Genomic DNA, 15,097 nt, shown 5'->3' on the forward strand with positions numbered 1-15,097 from the left:
ATCATAATTTATTTTGAAAAGTCGTTTATTTTGGACATAAATTGTTAAAAAAAATAGGTCTAAGCATTCATAATTTATGCTAATTTGATACTTTGGCTTCACTATTTTCACACTTGTGAATGTTTCTCACACTCTATAATTTTAAATCTATATTTTTAACTCTACTGTAACCAGATTATCTTGGCATGTATGCTATTTTAGTGGGATTTGGAAGTGTTGCTGACTCAATATTTTGGTTTCGACATAACAAAGAAAAAAGAGAACCGTCTCTCTCAGTTACGACCTTTTCGGTTTTTGATTTTTCCAAAAAAAGAAGCTGAAGAAGGAGGAAGATGAAGCCGATTAAAAGTAGTTCCCTCTGACTTTTTGATTAACAACGCCTCCGACAGGTTCCTATTCTTTCTCTGACTTTTTCCCCCAAATTTTGGTTTTGTTATATGTTATATGTTTTCCACTTATACAATTGCGGTTAGATTTTGGTTCCAAAAATTAGGTTAAGGAAATTGGGATTATGATATGTGACTACTTTTATTAAATATTTTCGGTAATGGGTTTGTTTGAATTCTTCTCTTTTGGATTTAAATCATTCAATTTCTTTCTCTGCAGAAATGAAGTGGAATCTTTCTACAATCTAGAGTCTCTAATTTAATCAAAGCAAAGGTACTAATTTCTTTTCCTAATATTCTCTTCTATTATTGTTTGCTGTCAATTTAGGAATTTGGATCTATAACCCTTTTCCTCTCTATTTGTTCATGTATTTTTGTAAAGGGGAAAATCCTACCTTAGTTTTAATGGCCCTGTTCTGCTTTTTTATTTTTATTTTAAGGGGGAGTGAAATTGTGGGATTTTGAAATCTGATAGTATAGCTTTCTTTATACTAAGTTTATTACTTTGTAGATTTCAGTTGAAATTTTTTTTTAAAAAAAGAGACTTTTAAGTCTTGATTTTGTTGTTTTTGATGTTGGGTTTTTATGGGTTTAAAATATGAAATCTGAAAGTACAATAGGAAAAGGAATTGCTGCCAGTTCTAAAGTTTTTTATTTATTTATTTATTTATTTTCAAATTTCAGTTACGTTTGTTAGTTTACTTTGCTAATTGTGTATTGCTTCTGATATTTAAATACCATCAAATTTCAGTAAGTTGAGGAGACAAGTAGAGGATCTGTCATGTAGCCGGAATTGCTACAGGTAAAGGTTTTTTTTTATTCGTTTTTAAATTAAGCCATAACTTGATTTTTATGTTTAGTCATTTGGTTGGGATAGATAGGTTTGTATTTATGTATTTGAGTTAGATTTGGATTTGGCTACAGTAATTGGGTTAGAAGTTTTTTCTATTTAGCGTATTTGTTTTAGATTGATTTTGGTAATTTTTCACAGGGAGTATTTTTGAATTCCTGTCTTTTGGAAATCTGAATTCTAATTTGTGAATTCTAATTTATGGAAAAGGAATAATAAAAAAGAATAGGTGAATTGTAAAAGAAAAAGATTAGACCTGGCATTTTGCAAACAGGTCTGGTGTGGTTCAAATGGATTACAAATCAAATTTGGATTGGGTTAGAAATAAATCGTCCTAAACGGGTTGTAAGTGAATCGGGTTAATTGGTGTACATGTTGACTCTTTTTTTTTTTAACATGCATGAAAATGATAATATGAACAAATTGTATTTGTCTTCCTTTCAATAAAAAATAGAAGAACAAATAATAAAAAAAATACCTAAAAGTAAAATTTAAATAATATTGAGTGGTCAAAAACACCAAAAGATCTGAGCTCCTTGGATGTTCAAGATCAACACAATTAATTTGTATGAAAATGAAGGTAATTCACAACAGAAAAATTGGACAGAAATATTAAAAGTCAGGATCTATGAAAGAAACAAGATTCATTCATAAACTAGCCTTAAAACTTATTTCTTATTTTTTTTTAATCTACCTCTCGCTGGTCTCTCAATTTGACAAACCAACCAGTTCCTTCCTGGACCAAGAAAAAGATAAAATAGCACAACAGCTGAATCTAAACTGTTTAAAATCTGTAAGTTCTGATTTTTCTATATGGCAAAAGTAACCATGGGCTGTATTTCTTTATCCTTACTGCCCCAGTGACCAGTGTTCTTTCACTTTGATTCCACCTAGATTTATTCTTTGTCTGGAGACCTTTTTTTATTATTTGTGTTTAAATAGAATTTAAGTTACTGGGTTATCTCAAGCTTTGTTTTATGTTTAGTTGAATTATTTCATCTCAAGATTTCCATTGTTATGAGTAGAAGGTGAAGCTTTATTCGTTTCCAAGTGATTATTTCTTCCCATCAAAAAATAAAAAGCAATTATTTCTTTTAAGTAAAAATTTTATGAAGAACCTAAAGTTTTTACAGATTGAATAAATGCTACAAGGAAGCTAAGCGTTAATGGATGTCACTAAAATATCTTGATTTTTTATTCTTATGTACGTCTTTGTTTTGTTAGATGAATACTTTGTGTTATAGAATGTTATTTTTATATTACTTTATTTGCTTTTTTCCCCCAAAAAGTCTCGGTGAAACTTAGAAATTACTATTTGTCAATATTGTTGTGGTGTTTTGTTGTTCCATATTTCGTAAAAGTTTAAATATGGTAGAAATATTAATAGTGTGCCTTTTGTTTCATCTTTAAAAAATATGTATACAATTTGGTTATTTTTTTCAAAATATGTGTATCTATATTTCATATTGTAAATATTGACTTTATTCATTTTTAACTAATATATGTATAAACTATACTTTCATAAGATTTTATCCCGTGTATTGCCCGGTTAGTGACTAGTCTATAGTAAAAGAGCAAAAATTTGTTCAAGGTGAGGTTGAGGCTATGCCCATGGGCATTGTTAAATAATAAAAATACTAATCTCCACCAAGTGAAAATATGTTTGAATAGACACAATAAAAGCATCCAAAAACAGGTGAAGTTCGTAGAGCTTGCCACATAGGATTAGATTCAATAGTTACAGATAGTTTATGTAGCTGTCTTGGTGTTTGTACAGAGTTACTTAAGTTGTTTTTCTACAAATCAAATGGCAAGGCACTTGATTAAATTTTCAATTATCTAAAGTGTGGGTAAGAATTAAAATTCTCTTCTTTCTATTAATATTAGTATCCAAGAGAAGGTATAAGTATAATTTTGTAGAAGTTTTTTGTTATTTTTGTAATTCTATTCAATAACAAGCCATTGATGAATTTGGGTTCTAGAGTAACCTAAGAGTTTCAGCTAGGGGCTAAAACTTATTGACTATGTCCATTCAAAAAAATAATGGAGTTTTTCTGCAATTTGGTTTTAGGATTATTTGGTTTACTCTTTAATATAATTGAGATTTCAGCATTACATTCCTTGGTTGGAGTTATTAGTTTAAAGTGAACATATTCAATATGGAAAATCACTTGATGTTAGCATCTTTAAGTTGGCAACAACATAGTACAATGTTGTTTGCTTCTACTTCTAACAGAGAGTAACTGGCTTAAAAATTATTATTAGCCATTCTAGAAACGGAGTTATTAGTTAAAGAATTTAAGTTAGCACTTTGAATGAGTTGAAACATGATGCAAGAATGAGCTTTTGGTATGAAATTTGGTGTGACAACATCTCTTATACTGAATCTAACCATGTAATTATGTATATTACTGCCAAAAAGTGTACAAAACTTGAACCTTCTTTTGGATTGGTGTTTGTACTCCAATTTTGTTAATAATTTTACTGAATATTTTGTAAAAAAAAAAAATATTCTTTTTGGTAGAGAATGCTTATGTGTTTCAAGTTAAGAGTGAGTTCAAGGATGTACAAACACAGGAGCCAATGTGGGAAAGACAACATGAACATATGTACATAAAACTTTTCCTTCTAATTTCAATTGAATATATATATATATATATATTTTGGTGCTCCCTATTTTATTTTTCTTTTTGATAAACTTATTTTTAGGTTTAGAAAATGTCTTCCAGGAATCAATTTCGTGAAATTATTAGTAGGTTATTCTACTAGAGTTCAAATTACCACTAAAATGTCTAATTGTTTTAAATATACTTTTAGGCTTTTAATTCTGACCTTCACAGTGTGTTCCACTCATGATTTGCATGTTCTAAATTGCAGAGAATGATGAGCTACTGTAGCATTATGGCTGCATCAATCAAGTGTTGCTACTTTATTTAGTGTTGAAATACTACATACTGTAATAATTAATCAATAGTTGTTAGCAGATATTAATGTAGTTAGTATTGTACTAGGACTACGTATACATTTGTAAAGTCTTAGGTTGCCTTAGATGATTCACAAATCACATTCTGTTGTAAATGCCTTATTAGCTTTTGCCATGGTTAATTAGGTGTTTGTTTGGTCTTCCTTTTTTGCTGAATGGATGTTTGGTCAATGAATTATGTTTCTTTCTCATGTATCATATAGTTTGTGGTACATGTTATGGGATAAAGGTAGAGAGATATATAAGAAATACAACAATGTAACTGTTAGAACTTAGAAATACACATTAACAGTAACAAAGGAGCCTCAACATAGGAAGCAAAACACATTTAATCCTATGTAACACAAAACTGAATGAAATTATATTGAGTTCAAGCATGAGATAGAGTTGGCAGTTGTAACAAAGGAGCCTCAACATAGGAAATAGAATACATTTAATCCTACGCAACACAAACTAAATGAAATTATATTTAGTTCAAGCCTGAGATAGAGTTGGTAGTGTATGAAAATTGGGGAAGAAAAAGAGAAGATGGGACTAGAGTGAAATTTTGGCATGATGTTTGGTGTGGGGATAATCCTTTGAGTATGTGTTTTCCAGATTTATTCGGAATCAATAATGATAAGGAGGTTTATGTGGCTGATCTCATGCAGTTTCCTAATGAGGTTCTTTTTTAGGACTTAGAATTCCTGCGAGAAATTCATGATAGGGAATCAAATTCTCTGTCTGCTTTTTGGAATGTTATATGTGGAGTTTCATTGAGAGGTATTGGTGAGGATAAGATGTGTTGGACACCTACTAAGAGCAAGGGTTGGGTTTTGAGGTAAGCAGTTACTATCAGGCTTTGTTGGGTGTATGTACTCAATCATTCTCTTGGAGAAGTATTTGGAAGCAAAAGGTTCCCTTTAGAGTTGCATTTTTTGTTTGGACTGCAGCTTTAGGAACGATCTTGACTATTGATAATTTATGTAAGAAGGTGTTGATTCTAGATTGGTGTTATATGTGCAAAACAATTTGTTAAAAGTGCGCTTTAAGCGTGCTTAAGCTCAAAGCTCAAAGCCCTAAGGCTCCAGCGCTTTTTGCCTCAAAAGCTAAGCTCATTCAAAGAAGCATGCTTTAGGCGCGTTTTTTTGAGCTTTTTCAAAAAGCTCAAAGCGCTCTTTCTGGAGCTTTTTTTATATTTTTCCAAAAAAAAAAAAAACCAAAACTGAATTAAAGCTATAGGATCTTGACATTATTGATATAAACCATTGATTTTGTATATTTTTAGTGTAAATTACTTATCAAAAAAAATATATTTTGAGTATAACTTGTCCTAAAACCCGACCCACACAACCTCCTAGATCTTCTCTATTTTTATTTTTTCTCCTTGAAACAGTAACCCTCCTAGCTCCTTGGTACCAATTACCATGTTGCAATGTCCTCATATTCTTAGCTCATTCATGAAAAAAAAAAAAAAAAAAAAAAAAAAGGTATGATATAATTAGTTACTTTAGTGGTTGATTTTGAACATAGCAAACTAATTCTTCTAGAGTTATAGTCATTAAGTGATTAAATTATTAACTAATATTACTAATTAGTCATAGGGCATTATAGATATAGGAGATTTAAGATAGGATATTACATGGAAGTATTGATATCTAGCTTATCCAAAAAAATAAAATGACTTGACTTGCAATTTTTGTGTTAAAATTGCAAAAGTAGGGCATATCTAAATGTTATATGAATTAAATAAAAAGTTTTATTTCAATTTATATGATAATTTGATCATTTGATTGTTGCATTTCTCATTAATAAGAGTTTTTAAAAATGTGCGCTTCACTTCAATCAGGCGTGCGCTTGCGCTTTGCACTTTGCGCCTAGGCTCCAAGAGGCCTTTGCGCTTAAGTGCGCCCCTCGCTTTTACCAACACTGGTGCAAAAGTAATGAAGAATTGGTAGACCATCTTTTACTACATTGTCCTATTGTTTATGAATTGTGGTCTATGGTGTTCATGTTGTTTGGTATCCACTAGGTGATGCCAAAGACTGTAGTGGAGCTCCTTGCTTGTTGGCAAGGAAATTTTGGTCATCATCGTAATGGTGTTATTTGGATGGTTGTCCCTCATTATTTGATGTGGTGCATTTGATGGGAGAAAAACAATCGGTGTTTTGAAGGTTTTGACAAGACTATAGCCAGTTTAAAACTTTTCTTCTTTAAAACTCTATCGGATTGGATGTCTATCATAGGAAGTCATTCTATTTCTTCGGTCTATGATTTGATGGATGCTTGTAATTTATGTATTTGATTATGTCGGTCCCCGGCTGTATACTTCCTGTATACTCAGGTGACTCATTATTAAGTTCTTGAATAAGATTTCGTTTACTTATCAAAAAAAAAAAAAAAAAGAAGAGAGAAGATTGTGTGTGATTAGAATAATTTTCTAACTCATGTTTAATAGCTATCCCGTGCATAGCACGGGGTAGCAACTTGTCTATATACTATAAAACCGAAGCCTCTGACCAATGTTTGACTCTTTTTTGGCTTCCTTAGAGCTTGCCATATACTTCCTGTATATTCAGGTGACTCATTATTAAGTTCTTGAATAAAATTTCCTTTACTTAGCAAAAAAAATCTTCCTGTATATTCAGGTGACTCATTATTAAGTTCTTGAATAAAATTTCCTTTACTTAGCAAAAAAAAAAAAAAAAAAAAAAGAGAGAAGATTGTGTGTGTGATTAGAATAATTTTCAAACTCATATTTAATAGCTATTCCGTGTATAGCATGGGTTAGCGACTTGTCTATATACTATAAAACCGAAGCCTCTGACCAATGTTTGACTCTTTTTTGACTTCCTTAGAGCTTGCTGCGTAAGATGATTTGGAGCTCCCACATTTTGCACATCAGCAAATATTAAAAATATATAAAAAAATACTCTCTTCCTCCCCAAAAACAAATCCGATACTTCCTCTCTCTTCTCAGATCCTCTCATGCGATGATCCAACCATCTCCTCCCCCCAAAATCAAAACCCTCTCCTTCCCCCAAAATCAAAACCCAAAACTCAGATCCTCTCACAGCAAGAACCACAGAGGCACAAACTAATACAGAGGAGAAGCAAATACCTCAGCTGATGGGGGCTAATTTTGATGCTTTATGTGGAGAATCAACTCCTGTTTGCATTATTGTGCTATATAGACATTGTAGCCATTTTGCAATAATCTATGCCAATAACTAGGTAAGGTTGTGGTTCAAAGATCCACTGGGTGTGTAAGTTGCCAATAAAAAAAAATTACGTAATAATTTTTATTTCATCAGATTGGGTGGGGGGATTTGAACATGTAGGAAGTTTTTACATCTTAAATGGAAGGGAGAACACGATAGCCATCCAAAGTCAATAAATCAAGGTTTTTCACATATTGGAAGTTCCTTATCTATGATATTTATTTATTTATTTGTTCTGATGAGTTATTGCGCTTTCAGGTTTCTCAGAAATCACTCACAAGGCGACAGAATTCGGCCTTCGGCTCTAGGGATTCCATTTCCTACACACTCTTAGATGCCACCAAGAAGTCAGCATTCTTAAATGCAATTGGCAAAGCAGGATTTAAATAAGTAGATAAGCTCTTCGTGGCTTACAAACCTTGGAAAAGAAGTTTCATTTGGCAGCAACACTTTCGGAGATGAATGAGAAAAAAAAAAGGTTTGTTTTATGGATTTTCATTTTTTAAAGTTTAGACCCATTAAAACTTATTGCCTGGTGTGTTCATGTACTTATATAAAGCTAATGATCTATGAAGTCCAAATGTCTTACAGATATCTGAATAAGCAGTTCATAGATTTTCAAATCTGGATGGCTTTATGTTTTATGTTTGTCCTGCTGCAGGACTTTGAGTCTCTGACTTGGTGGTTCAATTTTGCAAAGATGCGGAGAGTAAATCACAAAAGGTAGTCTTCTAAAATACTCTATTCTTATGTTTCCATTTTGTAAATTTTATTTTTTATGTTATAATATAATTTTTATTCATCAACACAAATTCTCACATTTTAATTCTCTATTTCTGATTAATAAAATTCTCTAATACTGATTGGAAAAAAAAAAAAAGGTCTTTGTTTCTCCATAACTTATAAGATCCTGCTGTAATGGTGGCTAGTTCAAGAGATGCTTTAAGCTCAAATCAATATGTTGATCAAACTGCCTAGCCAAAGCATCCGAAGACTATAATTATGAAAAACAATAACTCAGTCCTCAAAAAATCTTTAAATTTTCAATGTAGATTTAAACAATGTTTCCTTCTCATTGTAATTTGTGATTTATGTTAATGATGATTTTAGGGTCCTCCAACTCATGAAAAGTATGCAAGACTTTTGTTCCTTTCTCATTGTGTTTCTTCCAACCCAGACGGATACAAGAAGAGAGAAGCTTTGACCTGAGGTTGATGGTCATTAGTGAAGAGCTTCCAAATCCAAGTTTTCAATATATATTCTCTCTGGATCTGCTTTTAATTTTTGATACTCTGCATTGTTTTTGGGTGGTACTGGTAAGTTCAGAATGCTCCTTTTTTCTTAGTTGGTGAATAAATTTATAGCTTTAACCTTGTTCTTTCTCCATCATATCTGTCTTCTGTTCCATTTATGGCCATTATAAGTGAAATGAACATTTTGTGTACTATTGCATTGCCAACATTGTGTTAAGTTCTTTTAATTTTGATTGTATTACATCAATGTTGGTGTGTATCAGATTTTTATGTTTCTTATTTTACTCATTGATTGTTTAGTGAAATATGACACCGGCACATTGTTTCTCTATGTGAGAATGTATGAATTTAAGCAGTAATGCATATATGAAAATCTGATTGTGTTATTTTTTCCAATGTTATCAGTGTGTGGCTGATGCATTATTGTCTATATAAAATGTTTTAATTCTGTTTCAGTGAAGAAATATTGGATTGTGACTTTTAGATTCTTCTATATTTCCTTGAGTAAACCAGTTTTGGAGTTCATGGACCTCAGAATTAGATTGTCATTTCTTTTTTATTTTGAATAATATCATTTTTTTTGTTTGCTCTTCTTTGTTTTGATTTTTTTTTTTTTTTTTTCATTTATTTCTTTCCTAATTGTTTGTTGGCACATTTGGTAGTAGAATATTGATTACATTTATCTGTGGCATACATTGTGGATCATATCTAGATGGTATTTCCTTGCTTTTAAATTCAATGGAAACATTTCTAGGATTATAGGCTGCATGACATTATAACTCACTGCATCGATTTGGTGTGTATGTGTATATATATCGACACATGTTTCAAGAGTTGAGTTCAAGGGTTCTATTTAATTGTCTTTTTCTTTAATAATTTGGAAAATCTGTAATTTTTGGCATTGAAAGAAAGTATTGTGTGATAAAATTATAACTAATAAAGTACCTACTGCCCAGATTCTACTTGCATTTCCTTGCCTTCAGTAGCATCTCTGAGAGATCATGCCTATTCTTTGAAGTTAGAACTGTACTATTTGAAAGCAAAAAATTGCTAAATTTGTTGCATCTCCTTCTTCAAGATCACAAGGTCTACACTGCTCAATGTCATTTTCAACTTACCCCCCTTGCATTTTCCTATGACTAAATTTTTTTTAGTGTGGTTTCTTCCTTTAGGAAAAATACAAAAAGGTCAACTATGTTCAATTGTGATTGGATTCATATAAGTATAGGTTTGGGTTGGAGGATCAAGTCAAGGAGTTGAAGGAAAATCTGTTCATAGCTTACTCTGAAATAAGTACCTAGGAGATTGGAGTGTGTAAGGAATTTACTTAAAGAATTTTATCCTATATCTTTGTAATACACTTTTTTTTTTCTTTGTTCCCAGTATCATTTAATACAATGTATTTCTTTGTTGTGAAATAAATTCTAGATTTCTATTTTCTTCCCCCTAACACCTCATGGTCAACAAAACTGAAGAAAAGTTCTCATACAAAATGTTCATTCAATCTATCAATGCCGCCGGCCCCGGCCCCCCCCCCCCCCCCCAAAAAAAAAAAAAGGAAAAAAAAAAAAAGAGAGAGGAGGAATGAACACTCTCTAAACAAGAGATAAACCCATGCATCGCACGGGTTAGTAACTAGTATACTATAAAATCGAAGCTTTTGAATTTTTGTTGACTTTTTGTTGACTTGGTGAGAGCTTGTCACGTAGGATTTGAAGCTCTCACAACTTTCCACGTTAACAGTATTAAAATTAAAATTAAAAAAAAAAAAAAAAAACTCTCATTCTCCCAAAGGAACAAAACCCGATCAATCTCTCTCATCCAAACGCACACAGCTCTTCTTCTCTCCCTCTCCTTCTTTTCTCAACCTTCTAACCCCAAGCTCTCTCCATCGTTTCTTCCAATGCTTCATTCCATCTGGCTGTCCTTCAACGTCTGATCTGCCCTCACCTTTAGACCACTTTGCCATTGGCACAAAGAGAGAGAAAGTCCATTTTGATTGAGGGCTGCCACCACCCTCAGGCCTCTTACCAAAATCCCTGCCACTGTCAGACCACCAGTAAGTTCTTGTTTCCACTCTTTTTAATTTAGAAATATGATTTAGGTTTTGGTATTGTGGTCAGATTGGTTTTGATTTGGGAATTTGAATTATTCTGGTTTGGGAAGAACAGATGCTTGACATTGATTTGTAAAGCCTTTGCTTTTTTTAATTAGGCTTATTTCGGTCAGGGTACCAAATGGTTGAATCTTCTCTTAGACATTCCTAAGTCCAATGTTTTTCTTTGATTTTTTAAATTCTTCAATTTAAATTATTTAACAAATTATTTAATAAGGGGCGGAGAGAGTCAAAGAGGGAGAGAAAAATATGAGGGACTTTACAACCATTAGAGACTAGTCTTTCTCAGACAACATTACCAGTAATTTTTTTAATTTTGTTTTATAAATTTTCCCGGTAAATATGATTTAGGGTTTCGTTTGGGAGTGTTTTCTCTTTTGAATGATTAGCATAGATTGATTGGTTTAGAGCCCATAGTGGGTTTTGTTCATTTCATTCAAAACTGTGTCTTAATGTTAAGATAGTTTTAAATTTGTGGTTCAGATTAGTTTTTCCTGTTGTATAGTTTCTTTTTTTCCTTCCTGTTGTATAGTTTCTTCCCTTCTTTTGTGCTGCCCTTACCTGCAACAACAAAGGTTCCATTCTTACATTGTTTGTGCCTTATTACTTCTATACTGTTCACTGTTGTTTAGTTTCCATCTTCCTAATTAATTTCTGATTTCTTATTTCCATTCTTTTTCTCCAATACCAGTATTCTGTGTTTTTGTGCCAGACATTGGGTCTTATGCCAAAAATTTTATTGAATCAAGGTTAAAGGTACCCTAATTTCCCATTTTATTTTTCCAATTTCTTGGGTTCTGTTTTGTCGATTATTGTTATTTGGTTGGACTTTTTTCCGTTTGATAGATATTTGAAAGATTTTTTTTTTTGTTTGCTCCTTAAATTTGAAATCATTTAATTCTAACATAAAAAACGCTTCAAACAAGTTCATTTCTTCGCACCCTTTTCTTATTTCCTTAATTTTCTGTTTTTCTTTTTTCAGATTATGGGAGTTTAAATTTTCTTTCTTTAGGTTATGGTTTTGTCATTGGAGGATTTGGTTCAGTTTCTTTATGCCATCTTTTTCATTCGATTTTAAGTTTTGTCATAGGATAGTCCGAGCATGTTAAGACTCTTATATCAACATGAATTCAAGTGCTGTAATATATGTGATTCCAATTTTGAATCCAGCTGTAGCTCTTGCTTACATCTCTCTTTGTTGATGTCATTTTTTTCCATCTTTTCATTTCATGTGTCTTTGTCTGATCAAAGAAAATTGAAGTGCCTTTGTTCAATGTAGCCTTATTTTGGGAATACAAGATTGATTGAAAATTGAGACTGCCATGAGTATTCATTTTGATAGGTGCGGCATTAAAATGCTTCTAATTTCAAGTTAATGAATTTGAGTCCTAATTTTAAGTAATGACCATGATTGTCGACCTTTGCAAGATATCGCCAGCTTTTAAAAAACGAAATACCAGGAAAGCTATTAATCTGTTGTGGTTGGTCTCTCACTTTTTTCCTTTTTATAGTCCAAGTTGTTCAATTCTCCACAGGTCCACCAAGTTTCTTTCTTTTTCTTATCTTGTGCTTCTTAATGAAGTTTAGGTGACATATAAAAAAAAAATGAAGTTTAGGTGAATACCCAGTTGCTTATTTTGGATTATCAATTGTTTTTCAGCTTCGTTTGTATTATAATCAGTAAGCAGAGGTATTTCTTTGGTGTATTTGTAAATTTGTAATGTAAGCCTACTGTGGGAATTTGATTGGGCTTCTGATTTTGTTGGGTTCATTTGGTTGATAATATCGGTGTATATATGCCAATATTTTGCACCATTTATCTGCTTTTTAGAGGGAAAGATACTATCTTCAGGTTCTTTGTATTATGTTGGTTGCTGTATTAAGTTGGTCTGATTTTTGATAATAAACCTTATTAACAGTGGTAGTTAAGGTGTTACATGTGTTTTATGCAGTTTAGCATCTTGAAAGTAAGTTTTTGGAGTTGCAATTTCATTCATATTTTGCATTGGTTTTACTTTTAGCAGGACGATAGTATCTTGACATTCTTTTGAGCTTCACATTATATTGGTTGCTGTATTAAGTTAGTTTAATTTTTATTGGTTTTAAGGTTAATTTTGTTTTCCTTTAAATATATCAGTGAACATATTGGGGAGTGAATTGCGGTTTGGGGGGTATATGTGGTGAGGACTAAATTAATGACTGATCCATGTTGATTTGCAATAAATATAGATTATCGTAACTTCTTTGACGTCCTAATCTTTCTAATAATGACAACAATGCTGGCAAGTTGCAATGCAACTATTGCTCAACCCGAAAGCCAATGGAATGGTAGTTTTTTTATTTATTGTCAAAGTCTTTTTTGTAGATGGAATGGTATTTATGTTATTTCTACTAAGATTTTACTATGGTATTCTATTAAATTTTACTTTCGTTGGTTATTTCAATCCAACAGATTTGGGAACTCTTCTAACACCATTATTCATGTGGGAAGAACACCTTAATAATGTCTTATTCGTTATAGGTGCTTGCATTTTTTTTTTTTCCGTGTTTGTAGCTGAACATGATTAAGCAGGGGTTACATTTGACTCTTTGTTACAATTTCCCATCAACATGTCCGAGCCTCCCTTTTCCTCTATTATTTTTTCTTGAATCTAGGAAAATATCATAAAAGATCAAATTCTACATGGGCTTTAAAGAATGGTTAGTGATGGTTTTACTTTAATTTTAGGATTTTCCCCTTATCTATTCTCTTTATTTGTTAGTGGGAATGAAATTTTGGTTTTTAGGTCCAATTTTGAACTTTGGTTTACTAATCTTTTTAAATTGGGTTCTTTTAATTCAAACTCTACATGGGCTTTAAAGAATGGTTAGTGATGGTTCCTTATGGTCTAAAGAGTGAAGGAGGTTGTTTATGGGCTTGCAAAAATATGATGGGAATGTGCAGAGTGATTTCTTAGCCTAAGGTTTGTGTTGATACGGGAATAATATGTGCTCGACATATCATTCTTTGTAACTTTTGCTATTTTTGTTTTTATTGAATGGACAATTGCCTAGGGTTGTATTTTAAAGTTTTATTATTTAAGATCCAAAAAAGGTGTCAATATGTTTCTTATGGAGTTTTTTTAGATGTTGCATTTGTCTTTTTTTTTTTTTTTTTTTTTTTTTAATTAAAATAAAGGTTTTGACATCTAGGATTTGTTTATAAATGTTAGTTTGGTGTTGTTGGCACCGGAGAAGCTCATTGCTTAGAAGCTTGCGGAAGAGGAGGCCGAACAGAAGTTCAAGTGGGAGTCCAAGAAGGAAAAATACTTGGTAACAAGTCTGTCATACTGGACTGTATTGTTCAAGAGCTACAGCTGCATTAAGGCTGCACCAATTAAATGCTACTGAATTTAGAGATACAATAATCATTGATGTAATGTAATAGTTAGCTAGTAGAGATTAGCAAATATTAAGGTAGTCGGCATTGTACTAGGATTACTGTTTTTTCTTGATCAAAAGAAATCATTTTCAGTTCAAGCTTTAGATAGAGACTTGGCAGTGTATAAAGATTGAAGAATGTCTTGATTTGGTCCGATGAAAGTTTTGGTTTTAGCTGAGTGAATGTATTTTGTATTGGTGGTATTTTTTTTTGTTTTTTATACTGTTAGACTTCTTCTCCTCATTATTTCTTATCTAACCATCGTATTACATTTGCTTCAACCATTATTGGACCCATTGTAAAAGGCAATAATCTTGAAGATTAGAATGGTACAAAACATCTTAAAACATCCATCAAGAGTCATTTAGAATTTTGTGTTGTACGCTTGTTCATAGATGGTTGTTACTTGTTAATTAAGTAATAACAATTTACATGCCTAAGAAAGTATTTGTTAATAATTATAGCTAGAGATTTAGTCTAACAGTATAAAATAATAATAATAATAATAATAACAACAATAATAGAATGCAATTTGGAAAAATAAGAAATTCTTGATTTAGCAAGAAATCCTATTACTTAACTAAGAAATACCGGAGGCGAGAGACCATACTAGTCGACATAACCACTAGCCTAAGCTCCTTTGATGTAACATTCTTGGATTCAATATTTTATTTATTTTAAGTTTAAATTATAGATTTTCAATTTATCAATATTTTATTTTATATAAAGGTTGTGTAAAAACCTTAAATTTTGGGTAGCCTAAGCTCCTTTGATGTAACATTCTTGGATTCAATATTTTATTTATTTTAAGTTTAAATTATAGATTTTCAATTTATCAATATTTTATTTTATATAAAGGTTGTGTAAAAACCTTAAATTTTGGGTATC

The 15,097-nt window shown here is 31.6% G+C and overlaps 1 long non-coding RNA gene across 2 annotated transcripts; it reads left to right on the forward strand.

The window, feature by feature from the left end:
• The first annotated feature begins 205 nt into the window (after positions 1 to 205).
• On the forward strand, positions 206 to 14,387 carry LOC112041024 (uncharacterized). Of its 2 annotated transcripts, XR_010626240.1 has the most exons (8): positions 206 to 389; positions 607 to 660; positions 1,138 to 1,188; positions 7,057 to 7,432; positions 7,678 to 7,897; positions 8,081 to 8,142; positions 8,530 to 8,735; positions 14,001 to 14,387. It is a non-coding gene; the product is annotated as an uncharacterized LOC112041024 (long non-coding RNA). The 2 variants fall into 2 exon arrangements; XR_002886147.2 differs by lacking the exon at positions 7,057 to 7,432.
• Positions 14,388 to 15,097: the final 710 nt, after the last annotated feature.

This window comes from Quercus suber, unplaced genomic scaffold (assembly GCF_002906115.3).
Source record: "Quercus suber isolate HL8 unplaced genomic scaffold, Cork oak 2.0 scaffold_724, whole genome shotgun sequence".
NCBI lineage: Eukaryota > Viridiplantae > Streptophyta > Magnoliopsida > Fagales > Fagaceae > Quercus > Quercus suber.